Source organism: Pongo abelii, chromosome 4 (genome assembly GCF_028885655.2).
Source record: "Pongo abelii isolate AG06213 chromosome 4, NHGRI_mPonAbe1-v2.0_pri, whole genome shotgun sequence".
NCBI classification, from domain to species: Eukaryota; Metazoa; Chordata; class Mammalia; order Primates; family Hominidae; genus Pongo; species Pongo abelii.
In genome coordinates this window covers 120,566,659-120,583,595 of record NC_071989.2, presented here as the reverse complement: position 1 = coordinate 120,583,595, position 16,937 = coordinate 120,566,659, and positions in this window count along the sequence as shown.

Sequence of the window (16,937 nt, the reverse complement as noted above, 5' to 3'; positions counted from 1 at the left end):
TTCTTGTGTGTGGTTCACATTTCTGTTATGTAAAATCCATGCATCTCTTGCCCTGACAAATTCTGTGTATGCAGGCCTGGGTCAACCCAGCCATCTTTCCCTTGGCTTACCAGTCAGCTGCTCTCCAGCCTGTCTCTCACCCTTGAGTACTCAGAGGGGAGTAACACTCAAGCGCAGTGTGTCCCCACCCCCAGACTTCAGGAAATGCACATTAAGCTCTCTCAGAATTCCCTTTGATGCTGCTTCTTCTTCTAAGTTGAGATGAAAAAACAAGCAATTCACATCCCATTCTTTTGTGAATAAGATGTTAGGGGAACCCACAGCACATGCAGAGGTTTCAGAGGACATATCACTCTTCAAAAATCTCTTATTTTCATTTCCAATAGCCGGATGCTTTTGTATGCTCAACGTGGATCAGGGATTTAAGAGCTGTGCAACTCTGGTTTTGACATGCATCATGGTTATGTAAGATATTAACATTGGGTGAATATGGGTGAAGGGTGTGTGAAAACCTCTGTACTATTTTTGTCACTTCTTATGAATCTTAAGCTATTTCAATATGTTAAGTTATTTTAAAAACGGTCTTGCAACCAATTTTCATTTTTGGATAAAATCTTGTTTTAGAATGTTGGATTTGGATTTGGAATTAGACTTACCCTGTTTTCAGTGGATCAAGTTTGAAATGTCTCTTTTTTGTTTTGATGTCAGAAGTTCTAATTTAAAATCTTAAGTAGTGTGAGATCATGGCGGATGGGATGGCGGCAGGACTAGATTGCAGCTCTGGACACAGCAGTGGAGGGCAGCTCACATTGTGAATTTTAGCTCCAGATAGACTGCAAGAACAAACTAGCAATCCCAAGAGGACCCACAGACCCTCTGAAGGAAGTGGACTTCTCCTAGAGGATCCAGGAGACCCTCCCAAAACTGTGAGTGCCCCAACTGTGGAAGTGAGAAAGAGAGACCCTCCTCTCGCAAACACACACCCACACTGTAGCAGGACAAGCCACAGACAAAACCCCTCAGACACCGAGTTAAAGAAGGAAGGGCTTTATTCAGCCAAGAGCTTTAGCAAGACTCATGTCTCCAACAACGGAGCTCCCAGAGTGAGCAATTCCTGTCCCTTTTAAGGGCTCACAACTCTAAGGGGGTCCATGTGAGAGGGTAATGATCGATTGAGCAAGCAGGGGTACGTGACCGGGGGCTGCATACACCCGTAGTTAGAAAGGAACTGAACAGGACATGGGTCTTCACAATGCCTTTTTTATGCAAATAACTGATTAGGTCAGGGTTCGATCTTTAACTACCAGGCCCAGGGTGTGGCACTGGGCTGTCTGCTTGTGGATTTCATTTCTGCCTTTTAGTTTTTACTTCTTCTTTCTTTGGAGGCAGAAATTGGGCATAAAACAACATGAGGGGTGGTCTCCTCCCTTATTCCCCCCTTTGAGAATCTCACACAATAGTGGGAGTTCTCGCTTTCATCCTCACTACCCATGTCTTCTTGCAAGACAGATCAATAGTGATTCATATAGTACACTTGTGCTGAAGTATTTTGGTGAATTAAGGTAGTGATGAAGCTTTTTATCATTTGAAGAAGTACAGGTAGCAAACAAGGGAGCAGAAAACAGGTTTCTATTACTATTATAACTCCTATTATAAGAGTTTTAAATCCTCCTAGCACTGGGAACCATTTTCCAAACATGGCCTCAGGATCAAATCCATGCCACACTTGCATGGGCACATGTGCCAGTTTTGTCATATCTCCAACTATGTCTTCAACCACTTGCCCTTGATCATCTATGTGTAGACAGCAATTAGTAAGGTTAAATTTCCCACAGACCCCTCCTTCATCTGCTAGCAAGTAGTCGAGAGCCAGTCTATTTTGATAGATAGCATTTCTCATCTGAGTTTCTTGCCGGGCCAGAATAGTCAAGGCTCTGCTGGTTTTATTAGTGGTTATTTCTAAGACAGCTTGTAACTGTATGATTCAGTTCATCATGTAAATGGGGATCTGGTATCCCCAAGAGCTGTCTTGTGCCCAAGTAGCAGGCCCATAACATTGTATGATTCTCTCAGGGGGCCATTCATCATCTTTCCAATTTCCTTTACCTATGCTTCTCTTTTCACAGGAAGCATAGACAGGGAAGCCCAGGAGTTCACATGTCTTTATGGGCAGTAGAAAGAAAGATGGTTTAATAGTGCCTAACACAACTACCTGCCCACTGGTCGGGTAATTTGGCATAAGCTCTATTCCCACATATCCAGTATAATCCAGTGGGGGCTGTCCAGTCCCGGTGGGACTCTGGGTGGGTCCACACAGTTTGCAACTTGGGGAATTTACCAAGTGGCTTCCTCTCTGTGTGATTTGAACTCCAAGTGACTGTTTTTGTGGTGCCATTATACAGTTTCTGTTTCAGACAACTAAGTCATCCTACGGGGTGAGTGAATTCTTTTCCTTCTCTAGCTATGCAATATTGTCCAATAATTGAGGCTTTTAGGACCTAGAAATTATTAGGGTGATTCTTTTGAGCCAAGAATTCATCAGGAGCTGGGTCTGTAGGTACTAATTTTCGGGCTTCCCATGGCCATTGGTCTCCCACTACAGTTCTTCCACATACATAACATGAAGTGACATTGAGAGACTGGGCTACATGCTTGGCTAATTGCAAAAACAAATTTCTTGTTTTTCCTGGAATTTCTGGTACTGGAACATTTAGTTCATCATAGAAAGTTTGAAACACTGGCTCAGGAGAGTGTTTGTAAACTTCTCCTCAAACTAAGAAATTTACTCGAGGATCGAGTCCAGCCCCATCGATTCCTAAGGTCACATGCTCCCCTTTTCTCCAGTGTGGATCAAGGGGATTGGTTATTAATAGCTCTAAGGGGTTACATTGTCCCTTAGTACAGGAAGGGTCATTTTTTCCTTTCTAAAGATGGACTGTATCCTTTTCATTTTTTATCCAAGTGACACAAATGACACAAGACCAGTATCCACATTCATTTTCACACAGTCCTAATTCATGACAAATGTACTTATTTTTGGTCATACAGCCTTTTTCCCAACTAAAAGAGCTATATCACCTTCCTAACTTATTGCTATTAATGATACCACAGGTAACAAGTTTCAAGATTATGCATTTGGGCACCCCTTTTTCTTCTGTTCTAGCTAATACTTTATTTGTATCATTTATGAGTCTCCACCAGTCTTCAGTCCTTAATCTTATTTCAAAAACTGCAGACATTGGAGGCTCAGAGGGGTCATAACACACATCTGGCCAGTTGTTTCCTGGGCTACATACCTTGTACTGAGTGTCGTTATATAAACATATTCCTTTTAAAGTTCCTGGGCATTCATAGTAACTATAGAATAGAAAGATTGTTTTAACTTGTTGTCCTACCTCGGTAACCTGATGTATACACTGAGAGCAGTCCTCCATGTGAGGAAAATCGATGGAAGTTTTTACTATACAAGTCCAAATTATAAGGAAAGTGAGTCCCACAATGATCCTCCTCATGTTTTGGCTGTGTGTAGGCCAGTCAGCTTCCCGGTGTGACTGGAGCAGGGCTTGTCATCCTCCTCAGAGTCACCTTGTAGGGGTTGTCCAGGCTCTGTTTTGCCTCCCAGGTTTCAGCAGCTGCAGATTTCACATGGCTGTGGTGGATCCAGGCTGGGATTCCTTCTACCTTTACAGACGTGGGGGTGGTCAGGATGACGGTCTGAGGTCCTTTCCATCGTGGCCACAAAGGGGCTGTGTTCCAGTCCTTGATCCACACATGATCAACTGGAGAGAAAGGGTGAACTGGGGAGAGTAAGCTGATGGGATACCTTTCATTTACCCAAGTTGAGATTGTTTGTGTAATTTTTCCTAAAGCCTATAGCTGTCGCTGTAATTCAATTTCACCTAACTCTTGGGGAGTGACTGGAAGCCCCAGTAGTATGGGAGGAGGCCTATGATACAGTATTTCATAAGGGGAGTATCCTGTTTTCTTAGAAGGAGTGCATCTAATTTTAAACAATACCATAGGAAGAGCCTGTATCTGCTTTAATCCTATTTCCTGACATACTTTCCCTAAACTATTTTTGATAGTCCGATTCATTCGCTCCATCTTTTCCAGAACTCTGAGGTCGGTAGGTGGCATGTAGCTTCCAAGTGATTCCTAATGCCTTCACTGTCTTCTGTACCAAGTCAGCCACAAATGCCGGCCCATTATCTGAGCCAATTCATAAGGGCAGTCCAAGCCCAGGAATAAAATCTTGGAGAAGCACATGGGTTACCTCGTAGGCCTTTTTAGTTTGTGTTGGATACACCTCCACCCACTCAGAGTAAGTACACACAAGAACCAGCAAATACTTGTTACCTCCACATTTCGGCATTTCTGTGAAATCCACCTGAAAATCCTCAAAAGGAGCCACTCCATAAGCTTGTATGCCAGGCGGAACAGTGGGGTCTTGCCTCGCATTATGCTGTTGGCAAGTAATGCACTGCTGTGCTACAGCTTTGGCAAGGGCTGGCAAGTGTGAGATGTAGAAGTAGCAGCCTAACAAGTTTTCACGTGACTCTTGACCTAGATGAGTGGTTTCGTGCATGGCCAATACAGTTGTGGCTCCCAGCAATTGTGGCATAGCTACTCTCCCATCTGGCAGTCTGATCCATCCTCCTTTTGTTACTTGCCCCCCTTCTGCATGGAAGAAGTCTTTTTCTTCCTTAGAATAGGTAGGTACCAGGTCAGGTGTATGAGGGAGTAACGGGGCTGCTATTGATGCCCAGTAAGGGGTAGTGCTGCATTTTGAGCTTCTGAATCAGCTCAAGAATTTCCTAAAGCCACTGAGGTGGAGTCTCGCTGGTGTCCCCTGCAGTGCATGACTGCTACCTTCTGAGGTTTCCACACTGCCTCTAGTAATTGTACAATTTCTTGTTGATACTTTATGTCCTTTTCCCCGGAGTTTAACAGGCCCTTTTCCTTATATAATGCTCCATGCACTTGGAGGGTTAGAAAAGCATATCAAGAGTCAGTGTAGATGTTTAGTCTTACCTTCACTGAGTTCTAGAGCCCGAGTTAAAGCAATGAGCTCAGCCTTCTGGGCTGAAGTGCCCCATGGCAATGGTTTGGTGTCAATAACAGCATCCAAAGTTACCACTGCATATCCTGCACATCTTTCTCCTTATGGGTTGATGAAGCTACTCCCGTCCACGTATAATTCCCAGTCCACTGATGCCTATGGCTGGTCCTGAAAGTCAGGTCTGCTAGAATAAACTGAGTCCAACACCTCTACACAGTTATGCTTGACCAGGCTCTCTGATACTGGGAGCAGGGTGGCAGGATTTAGGGTGTTACAGACTTCAGTGGTTATGCAGGGATTTTCACATAGCAAGCTTTGGTACTTGATTAATCTAGCGTTTGTTAGCCAATGATGTCCTTTGGTATTCATCAAAGTTACCACAGCATGGGGGGCCTTTATATTCAGGTTTTGCCCAAGGGTTAGTTTATCTGCTTCTTGTGCTAATAGGGCTGTTGCTGCCAGGGCCCTTAGACATGGTGGCCAGACTTTGGAAACCCCATCTAGTTGTTTTGAGAGATAGGCAACTGGCATTGGCCAGGGCCCCACAGTCTGGATTAAAACTCCAACTGCTGCTTTTTCTCTTTCTGACACATAGAGTGTAAAGGGCTTTGTCAAATCTGGTAGTCCTAGGGCTGGGGCTGACATAAGCTTATGCCTTTAACTTACAAAAGGCTTGCTGTTGTAGAGGCCCCCATTCAAAGGGCTCCCGGTCACCCCACTTTGTAACCCTGTACAAAGGTTTTGCTAGCACTGCAAAGTTTGGAATCCATAATTTGTAAAACCCTACAGCTCCTAGGAATTCCCTTACTTGCCTTCTGGTTTTAGGTTCCAGTAGGCTGCAGATGACCTGCTTTCTTTCTGACCCCAGGCTGCACTCCCCTTTCTGAATAGTGAATCCCAGGTAGTGTACCTGCTGTCTGCAGATCTGAGCTTTCTTCTTGAGCACTTTATACCCACAGTCCTCCAGGTGCCAAAGCAGGGCATCCATCCCTTTTGTGCACCCGACTGCCCAGTAGAAGGTCATCCACGTACAGGAGCAAGATGCAGCCTAGGTCTTTAGCAGGAAACTTTTGCAAGTCTCGAGCCAGGGCCTCCCCAAAGATAGTAGAGGAGTTCTTGAACCCTTGGGGAAGCTGAGCCCAAGTGTACTGAGTAGTGACACCTGACTCCGGATCTTCCCACTGAAAGGCAAACAGCTTCTGGCTCTCAGGAGCTATTCTGATGCTGAAGATGGCATCTTTTAAGTCCAGACAGGTAAAGCAGCTATCCTCAGCCAGCAGCAGCCCTAACAATGTGTAAGGGTTAGAAACTGTTGGGTGCAGAGTCACTGTAGCTTGGTTGACCAAATGCAAGTCCTGTACTGGTCAGTAGTCCTTGGTCCCTGGCTTAGGGACAGGCAGGAGGGGAGTGTTCCATGGAGACTGGCAAGGAACTATAATTGCATAGGCTTTCAAGTGCCTGAGATGAAGCTGGATTCCTTCAAGAGCTTCTCTGGGAACTGGATACCACTTTTGTCTAATTGGTTGGGCCCCAGGCTTAACTTCTATGAGTATGGGGGCTTGGTTGACCACTAGTCCTGGAGGATTATCCTCTGCCCATATTTGAGGCCATTGCTTAGCTAGAGCTGGTTTTATCCCTTGGCCTGGCTCGGTTAGAAAAAGTCTCCATTCTTCCTGGGGGACTGTAAGGGCCATGATAACTCCTGTTCTGGGTAACTTTTGCTGTAAAGAGCCCTGTATTGTAAAGGAGACGGTGGCTGTCAGCTTGCTAAGCAAGTCTCTTCCCAGCAAGGGCAAGGGACAGTCAGGCATGTACAAGAACTGGTGAACTATTTCATGTCCCTCCATTGAGCAGGTCCATGGTAGATAGAAAGCCTGCTTAGTGGAAACTCCTGTTGCTCTGATTATATCAATGGTTTTCTTGGATAAGGGGACTACTGGGGTGGTCACTACTGAATGTTCAGCACCAGTATCAACCAAAAACTTAATGTCCTTGCCCCCAATTGTAATCCTGACTGTGGGCTCCTTGGGGGCACTTGAGCCTGGTCCCCTTCAGTCCAGTAGCACTTCAGCCAGATTGAACAAAGTTCTCTCATCTTTATCTGAGGTCTTTTGTTCCAAATTACCTTGCTTTTCCTTCAGTTGGGTACACTGATCTTTCCAATGTCCTATTTCCTTACAATAGGTGCATTGGTTATGTTGCAAGCATGGGCAATTAGACTGGATATTCTTCCCGGAACCCCCCTTTCCCTCTCCTTTTGAGGGAATTCCCCTAATGGCTGCAGCCAGTAAGTTGGCATTTCACCTGGCCTGGCATTCGCCTTCCTTACGGCTTTCTCTGTGGCTTATTGCATCTCTATTTACAAACACTTGATTGGCTATTTCCAGTAACTGTGAGGTATTCATACCTGCAAACCCAACCTGTTTCTGCAATTTTCTCCTGATATCTTCTGCACTTTGACTAACTAAGGCCATGTTAATCATGCACTTTTTCAGGGCTATCTGGATAAGAAGGGATGTACATACTGTAAGCCTCACACAGTCTTTCACAGAATTGCGCTGGATTCTCCTCTTTTCCTTGGATGACCTCAGAAACCTTATTTACCTTTGTAGCCTTTTGAGCCCCTTTCTTTAGACCTTCTATTAATGCCTCACAGTACCATCTTAGCCTCTCCATGTCTGGTCCCTCGTTCGGGTCCCAATGGGGGTCTGTTCCTGGCAGCTGAATTCTTATATATTCTTGGGGGTTTGGGTAATTGGCTGGGACATGCCCCTCTAGCCACTTAGTTGCCACCTGGAGCACCCTTCGCCTTTCATCAGTATTAAAGAGGTACATGAGCAGCCGGTGGCAATCAGCCCAAGTAGGATTATGAATCTGTATAATAGTTTGGAGCAAGTCAATTAAAGCTTAAGGGTTTTTGGTGTAAGATGGAGTATTATTTTTCCAATTGATGAGGTCAGCAGAGAAGAAAGGTTGATACACAAAGGTACACTTTTCCACCATGTGTCCATCCTCGTCTACCCCAGTATATCACTGCTCTCTCAGGGGCATTTGGATTCCAGTCTTGGGCCATAAGCTAGCTGCCAAGGGAGGATTTTCTCCTGTGGTGTCACTTCCTCTTTTTTCTACTCTGGGTGGTCTAGGAGTGTGGTTATCTGGTGGAGGTGTAGGTGCTGTCAGCTCAGGAGTGGGGAGCCCTTCCTCTTGATAAGGGAGGGGGGGTACTGCTGGTACCCATTCCTGCCACGATTCTTCTGGTGTTGGGTTGGACAGGACTTCTGGTGCCAACTTCCCTCGGTGGGTGGAGTGAGAACCTTCCTTAACTAACTGTCCCTTTGCTACTAGTACTGTTGCTGCCTGTCCTCTTAACCTCTGTGGGGGGTTCAAAACTAGCTGTAACCAAGATTCTATATATGGCAACTGATCTGGGTGCCCTGGCTTACAGGTTACCCTGTGCCATATCTTTGAGACAAGGGACCTGTGCAGGCTTCCTTCTGATGGCCAACCCACCTCTAATCCTGGCCAGTCTATCTCACACAAAGTCCTAAGTTTTCCTGGTGTCATAGTAATTCCATAGTATCCCTTAAATCTCTTTTTGAAAATTTTCAACATAGTTCCTAGTGGGGTGGACTTACTTTGTGCCTGACCCATGTTTCCTCGAGACAAAACACCATACTCACACCACACGCACACCACAAAACAAAGAATGGGTAAAAAGGGCACACACAGACTTTTTCAGTTTACACCAAAACAGAATCAGAACCAAAATCAGAGTATTGAGAAATCCAAGCCAGGTCAAAACCAAAACTAAAGTATCAAGCAATCCAAGTCAAGTCAAAAACTAAAAACCAAAGTGCCGGTATGGGCATGCCATGGGTGATCAGGCCACGCTTCCACTCAAATGGAGTAGGCAAGTTCCAAAGACTAGTCTTACCAAGTTTCAGATGTCTGGACTCCAAGTGCCAGTTCCTTACCATTGTTAGTCACTTTGTTGATCCTCCACGGGGGCCTGCTACACACTGCTCTGGTGAGGTGTTCCACCGGGACAATTGCCTACCTGGGAGCACTCTCAGGATCTGCATCACGCAAGCTGTCTGGAGTCCCCCACAGGGATGCTCCACAGGGCAGGCCTAAGCTGCCTAAGGGGCTGCCTCGACCGTCCATTAATCACATTGCTTCCCGGTCAGGGAACCAAGAAATGTAGCAGGACAAGCTGCAGACAAAATCCCTCAGACACCAAGTTAAAGAAGGAAGGGCTTATTTGGCTGGGAGCTTTGGCGAGACTCACGTCTCCAACACCCAAGCTCCCTGAGTGAGCAATTCCTGTCCCTTTTAAGGGCTCACAACTCTAAGGGGGTCCACATGAGAGGGTTGTGATCGATTGAGTAAGCAGGGGGTATATGACTGGTGGCTGCATACACTGGTAATTAGAAAATAACTGAACAGGACACGGATCTTCACAGTGCCTTTTTTATGCAAATAACCAATTAGGTCAGGGGTCGATCTTTAACTATCAGGCCCAGGGTGTGGCGCTGGGCTGTCTGCTTTTGGATTTCATTTCTCCCTTTTAGTTTTTACTTCTTCTTTCTTTGGAGGCAGAAATTGGGCATAAGACAATATGAGGGGTGGTCTCCTCCCTTATCACTGGAAAAGCTGAAGGTCTGTTTGTGGGAGAAGTTTCTGACTTTACCTGGAGCTAAGTCAATTTGGAGAGTAGAGAGAAATACAGGGGTAGAGGAAGCAGCAGAAAGGCCCTGGGAGCTTGCTGGGTCCTCTAGCAGGCCATTCCTGCATGACACCACAGGGATCCATTGGGAGGGTGGCCAGAGGAACAGGGGGTAAAACTCCACAGAGAGAATGAAATCTCTGGTTGAACTTTGTAACAATTTGAATGGGGTGAGAAGCCTCCTGGACAGAACTCAGGGCTCGGTGCAAATCCAGTGTGTGGACTCCACTGGTAGGGGAAGAACCAAGCCCCTATTTTCACAGCTGGGAGGTGGATAGCCTGGGGCTGGTTTTCAATCCCCTATCACTCTCTGCCTGGAAATGGTCTGGAGGCTGTTGTGGGGGAAACGATGGGAGTGAGACCGACCCTTCAGTTTGCATGGGAGCTGGGTGAGGCCTGTGACTGCTGGCTTTCCCCCACTTCCCTGACAACCTGCATGGCTCAGCAGAGGCAGCCATAATCCTCCTAGGCACACAACTCCAGTGACCTGAGAATCTCACCCCCATCTCCCACAGCAGCTGTAGCAAGACCTGCCCAAGGAGAGTCTGAGCTCAGACATGCCTAGCCCCACCCAACCTGATGATCCTTACCTACCCACCCTGCTAGTGGAAGACAAAGGGCATATAATCTTGGGAGTTCTAGGGCCTCACTCACCACCAGTTCCTCCCCATAATACCACAGCTGATGCTCTCTGGAAATCACCACCTCCTGGCAGGAGGCCAACCAGCACAAAAATAAAACATTAAACCACCAAGGCTAAGAACCCTCAAAGAGTCCATTGCACCCCCCACCCCCAGCCACCTCCACCTGAACAGCCACTGGCATTGACAGCTGAGACACTCATAGACAGTTCACATCACAGGACTCTGTGCAGACAATCCCCAGTACCAGCCCAGAGCCAGGTAGACTCGATGGGTGGCTAGACCCAGAAGACAGACAACAATCACTGTAGTTTGGCTCACAGGAAGTCACATCCATAGGAAAAGGTGAAGAATACTACATCAAGGAATACCCTATGGGACAAAAGAATCTGAACAACAGCCTATAGCTCTAGACCTTCCCTCTGACGGAGTCTACTCAAATGAGAAGGAACCAGAAAACCAACCATGGTAATATGAAAAACAAGGCTCTTCAACACCCCCCAAAAATCACACTAGTCCAGCAGCAATGGATCCAAGCCAAGAAGAAATTCCTGATTTACCTGAAAAAGAATTCAGGAGGTTAGTTATTAAGCCAATTAGGGAGGGACCAGAGAAAGGCGAAGCCCAGTGCAAGGAAATCCAAAATCTGATACAAGAAGTGAAGGGAGAAATATTCAAGAAAATAGATAGCTTAAAGAAAAAGCAATAAAAAATTCAGGAAACTGTGGACACACTTTTAGAGATGCGAAATGCTCTGGAAAGTCTCAGCAATAGAAATGAACAAGTAGAAGTAAGAAGTTTAGAGCACGAGGACAAGGTCTTCAAATTAACACAATACAATAATGACAAAGAAAAAAGAATAAGAAAATATGAACAAAGACTCCAAGAACTCTGGGATTATGTTAAATGCACATGGAACTTTCTCCAAGACAGGTGATATGATAGGCCATAAAAGGATCCTCAATAATTTTAAGAAAATTGAAAGTATATCAGGCACTCTCTCCAACCACAGTGGAATAAAACTGGAAATCAACTTCAAAAGGGACCTTCAAAACTGTGCAAATATGTGGAAATTAAATAACTTTCTTCTGAGTGAGCATTGGGTGAACAATGAAATCAAGATGGAAATTAAAAAATTCTTCTAACTGAATGACAATAATGACACAACCTATCAAAACATCTGAAATACAGCAAAGGTGATGCTAAGAGGGAATTTCATAGCCCTAAATGCTTACACCAAAAGACTGAAAGAGCATAAACTGACACTCTAAGGTCACACCTCAAGGAAGTAGAGAAACAAGAAGAAACCAAACCCAAACCCAGCAGAAAAAGGGAAATAACCAAGATCAGAGCAAAACTAAATGAAATTGAAACAAACAAACAAAAAATACAAAAGATAAATGAAACAAAAAGCTGGTTCTTCAAAAAGATAAATCAAATTGATAGACCACTGGCAAGATTAACCAAGAAAAGAAGAGGGAAAATCCAAATAACCTCACTAAGATATGAAACAGGAGATATTACAACGGACACCACTGAAATACAGAAGATCATTCAAGGCTACTATGAACACTTTTACACACATAAACTTGAAAACCTAGAAAAGATGGATAAATTCTTGGAAAAATACAACCCTCCCAGGTTAAATCAGGAAGAATTAGATACTCTGAACAGACCAATAACAAGCAGCGAGATAGAAATGGTAATTTAAAGATTACCAACAGAAAAAAGTCCAGGACCAGATGGATTCACAGCAGAATTCTACCAGACATTCAAAGAATTAGTACTAATCCTTTTGACACTATCTTAAAAGACAGAGAAGAAGGAACCCTCCCTAATTCATTCTATGAAGCTATCATCACCGTAATACCAAAACTAGGAAAGGAAATAACCAAAACAGAAAACTATAACCAAAAAAGAAAACTACAGACCGATACCCTTGATGAACAAAGATGCTAAAATCCTTAACAAAATACTTGCTAACTGAATCCAACAGCATATCAAAAAGATAATTCACCATGATCAAGTGGATTTCATAACAGAGATGCAGGGATGGTTTGACATACACAAGTCAATAAATGTGATACACCACATAAGCAGAATTAAAAACAAAAATCACATTATTTCAATAGATGCAGAAAAAGCATTCGACAAAATCCAGCATCCCTTTATGATTAAAACCCTCAGCAAAATTGGCATATAAAGGACATACTTTAATGTAATAAAAGCCATCTATGACAAACCCACAACCAACATAATACTGAATGGGGAAAAGTTGAAAGCATTCCCTCTGAGAGCAAGACAAGGATGCCCACTCTCACCACTCCTCTTCAACATAGTACTGGAAGTTCTAGCCAGGACAATAAGACAAGAGAAAGAAATAAAGGGCATCCAAATTAGTAAAGAGGAGGTCAAACTGTCACTGTTTGCTGACGATATAATTATTTACCTTGAAAACTCTAAGGATTCCTCCAGAAAGCTCCTAGAACTGACAAAAGAATTCAGCAAAGTTTCCAGATACAAGATTAATGTACATGAATCAGTAGCTCTTCTATACACCAACAGTGACAGAATTCAACCCCTTTTACAAAAGCAGCAAAAAAAAAAAAAAAAAAAAAAAAAAAAAATACAACTTAGGAATATACCCAACCAAGGAGTCAAAAGACCTTTAAGAGGAAAACCAAAAAACACTGCTGAAAGAAATCATAGATAACACGAACAAATGGAAACACATCCCATGCTCATGCATGGGTAGAATCAATATTGTGAAAATGGCCATACTGCCAAAAGTAACCTACACATTTAATGCAATCCCCATCAAAATACCACCATCATTCTTCACAGAATTAGAAAAAACAATTCCAAATGTAATATGGAACAAAAAAGACCCTTCAAAGCCAAAGCAAGACTAAGCAAAAAGAACAAATCTGGAGACATTACACTACCTGATTTCAAACTATACTATAAGGCCATAGTCACCAAAACAGCATGGTACTGGTACAGAGAAATAGGCACATAGACCAATGGAACAGAATAGAGAACCCAGAAATAAACCCAAATACTTATAGCCAACTGATCTTTGACAAAGCAAACAAAAACATTAAGTGGGGAAAGGACACCCTTTTCAACAAATGGTGCTGGGATAATTGGCTAGTCACATGTAGGAGAATGAAACTGGATCCTCATCTCTCACCTTATACAAAAATCAACTCAAGATGGATTAAGGACTTAAACCTAAAACCTGAAACTATAAAAATTCTAGAGGATAACATTGAAAAAATCCTTCTCGACATTGGCTTAGGCAAGGATTTCATGACCAAGAACCCAAGAGCAAATGCAATAAAAACAAAGATAAATAGCTGGGGCCTAATTAAACTACAGAGCTTTTGCATGGCAAGAAGAACAGTCAGCAGAGTAAATAGACAACCCACAGAGTGGGAGAAAATCTTCACAATCTATATATCTGACAAAGGACTATAACTAACTCAAACAAATCAGTAAGAAAAACTCAGGCAGGAGAAAGAAATAAAGGGTATTCAACTAGGAAAAGAGGAAGTCAAATTGTCCCTGTTTGCAGATGACATGATTGTATATCTAGAAAACCCCATCATCTCAGCCCAAAATCTCCTTAAGCTGATAAGCAACTTCAGCAAAGTCTCAGGATACAAAATCAATGTGCAAAAATCACAAGCATTCTTATCCACCAATAACAGACAAATAACAGAGAGCCAAATCATGAGTGAACTCCCATTCACAATTGCTTCAAAGAGAATAAAATACCTAGGAATCCAATTTACAAGGGATGTGAAGGACCTTTTGAAGGAGAACTACAAACCACTGCTCAATGAAATGAAAGAGGACACAAATGGAAGAACATTCCATGCTCATGGATAGGAAGAATCAATATCATGAAAATGGCCATACTGCCCAAGGTAATTTATAGATTCAATGCCATCTCCATTAAGCTACCAATGACTTTCTTCACAGAATTGGAAAAAACTACTTTAGAGTTCATATGGAACCAAAAAAGAGCCCACATTGCCAAGTCGATCCTAAGCCAAAAGAACAAAGCTGGAGGCATCATGCTACCTGACTTCAAACTATACTATAAGGCTACAGTAACCAAAACAGCATGGTACTGGTACCAAAACAGAGATATAGATCAATGGAACAGAACAGAGCCCTCAGAAATAACACCACACATCTACAACCATCTGATCTTTGACAAACCTGACAAAAACAAGCAATGGGGAAAGGATTCCCTATTTAAGAAATGGTGCTGGGAAAACTGGCTAGCCATATGTAGAAAGCTGAAACTGGATCCCTTCCTTACACCTTATACAAAAACTAATTCAAGATGGATTAAAGACTTACATGTTAGACCTAAAACCATAAAAACCCTAGAAGAAAACCTAAGCAATACTATTCAGGACATAGGCATGGACAAGGACTTCATGACTAAAACACCAAAAGCAATGGCAACAAAAGTCAAAATGGACAAGTGGAATCTAATTAAACTAAAGAGCTTCTGCACAGTAAAAGAAACTACCATCAGAGTGAACAGGCAACCTACAGAATGGGAGAAAATTTTGGCAATCTACTCATCTGACAAAAGGCTAATATCCAGAATCTATAAAGAACTCAAACAAATTTACAAGAAAAAAACAAACAACCCCATCACAAAGTGGGCGAAGGATATGAACAGGCACTTCTCAAAAGAAGACATTTATGCAGCCAACAGACACATGAAAAAATGCTCATCATCGCTGGCCATCAGAGAAATGCAAATCAAGACCACAATGAGATACCATTTCACACAAGTTAGAATGGCAATCATTAAAAAGTCAGGAAACAACAGGTGCTGGAGAGGATGTGGGGAAACAGGAACACTTTCACACTGTTGGTGGGACTGTAAACTAGTTCAACCATTGTGGAAGACAGTGTGGCATTTCCTCAGGGATCTAGAACTAGAAATACCATTTGACCCAGCCATCCCATTACTGGGTATATACCCAAAGGATTATAAATCATGATGCTATAAAGACACATGCACAAGTATGTTTATGGTGGCACTATTCACAATAGCAAAGACTTGGAACTAACCCAATGATAGACTCAATTAAGAAAATATGGCACATATACACCATGGAATACTATGCAGCCATAAAAAAGCATGAGTTCATGTCCTTTGTAGGGACATGGATGAAGCTGGAAACCATCATCCTCAGCAAACTATCACAAGGACAAAGAACCAAACACTGCATGTTCTCACTCATAGATGGGAATTGAACAAGGAGAACACTTGGACATAGGAAGGGGAACATCACACACTGGGGCCTCTTGTGGGGTGGGAGGAGGGGGAGGGATAGCATTAGGAGATATACCTAATGTAAAAGACGAGTTAGTGGGTGCAGCACACCAACATCGCACATGTATACATATGTAACAAACCTGCACATTGTGCACATGTACCCTAGAACTTAAAGTATAATAAATATATATATATAAAAGAAAAAACAAACAATCCCATTAAAAAGTGGGCTAAGGACATGAATAGATAATTCTTAAAAGAAGATGTACAAATGGCCAACAAACATATGAAGAAATGCTCAACATCACTAATGATCAGGGAAATGCAAATCAAAACCACAGTGCAATACCACTTCACTCCTGCAAGAATGGCCATGATAAAAAAATTAGAAAACTGTAGATGCTGGCATGGATGTGGTAAGCAGGGAACACTTCTATGCTGCTGGTGGGAAGGTGAACTAGTACAGCTGCTATGGAAAACATTATGGAGATTCCTTAAAGAGCTAAAAGTAGAACTACCATTTGATCCAGCAATCCCACTACTGGGTATCTACCCAGAAGAAAAGAAGTTGTTATTTGAAAAAGATACTTGCACACACATATTTACAACACCACAATTCACAATTGCAAAATCGTGGAACCAACCCAAATGCCCATCAAGAGCGAGTAGATAAAGAAACTGTGATTGACATGTATATGTATATATATATATATATATATATATATATATATACACACACACATATATATCATAAAACACTACACAGCCATAGAAAGGAATGAGTTAACAGCATTTGCAGTGACCTGAATGAGACTGCAGACTGTTATTCTAGGTGAAGTATCTCAGGAACAGAAAACCAAACATCATATATTCTCACTGATACATAGGAGCTAAGCTATGAGGATGCAAAGGCATAAGAATGATGCAATAGGCCGGGCGCGGTGGCTCACACCTATAATCCCAGCACTTTGGGAGGCTGAGATGGGCGGATCACGAGGTCAGGAGATCGAGACCATGCTGGCTAACACAGTGAATCCCCGTCTCTACTAAAAATACAAAAAATTAGCCAGGCGTGGTGGCAGGTGCCTGTAGTCCCAGCTACTTGGGAGGCTGAGGCAGGAGAGTGGCATGAACCCAGGAGGCGGAGCTTGCAGTGAGCAGAGATCATGCCACTGCACTCCAGCCTGGGTGACACAGCCA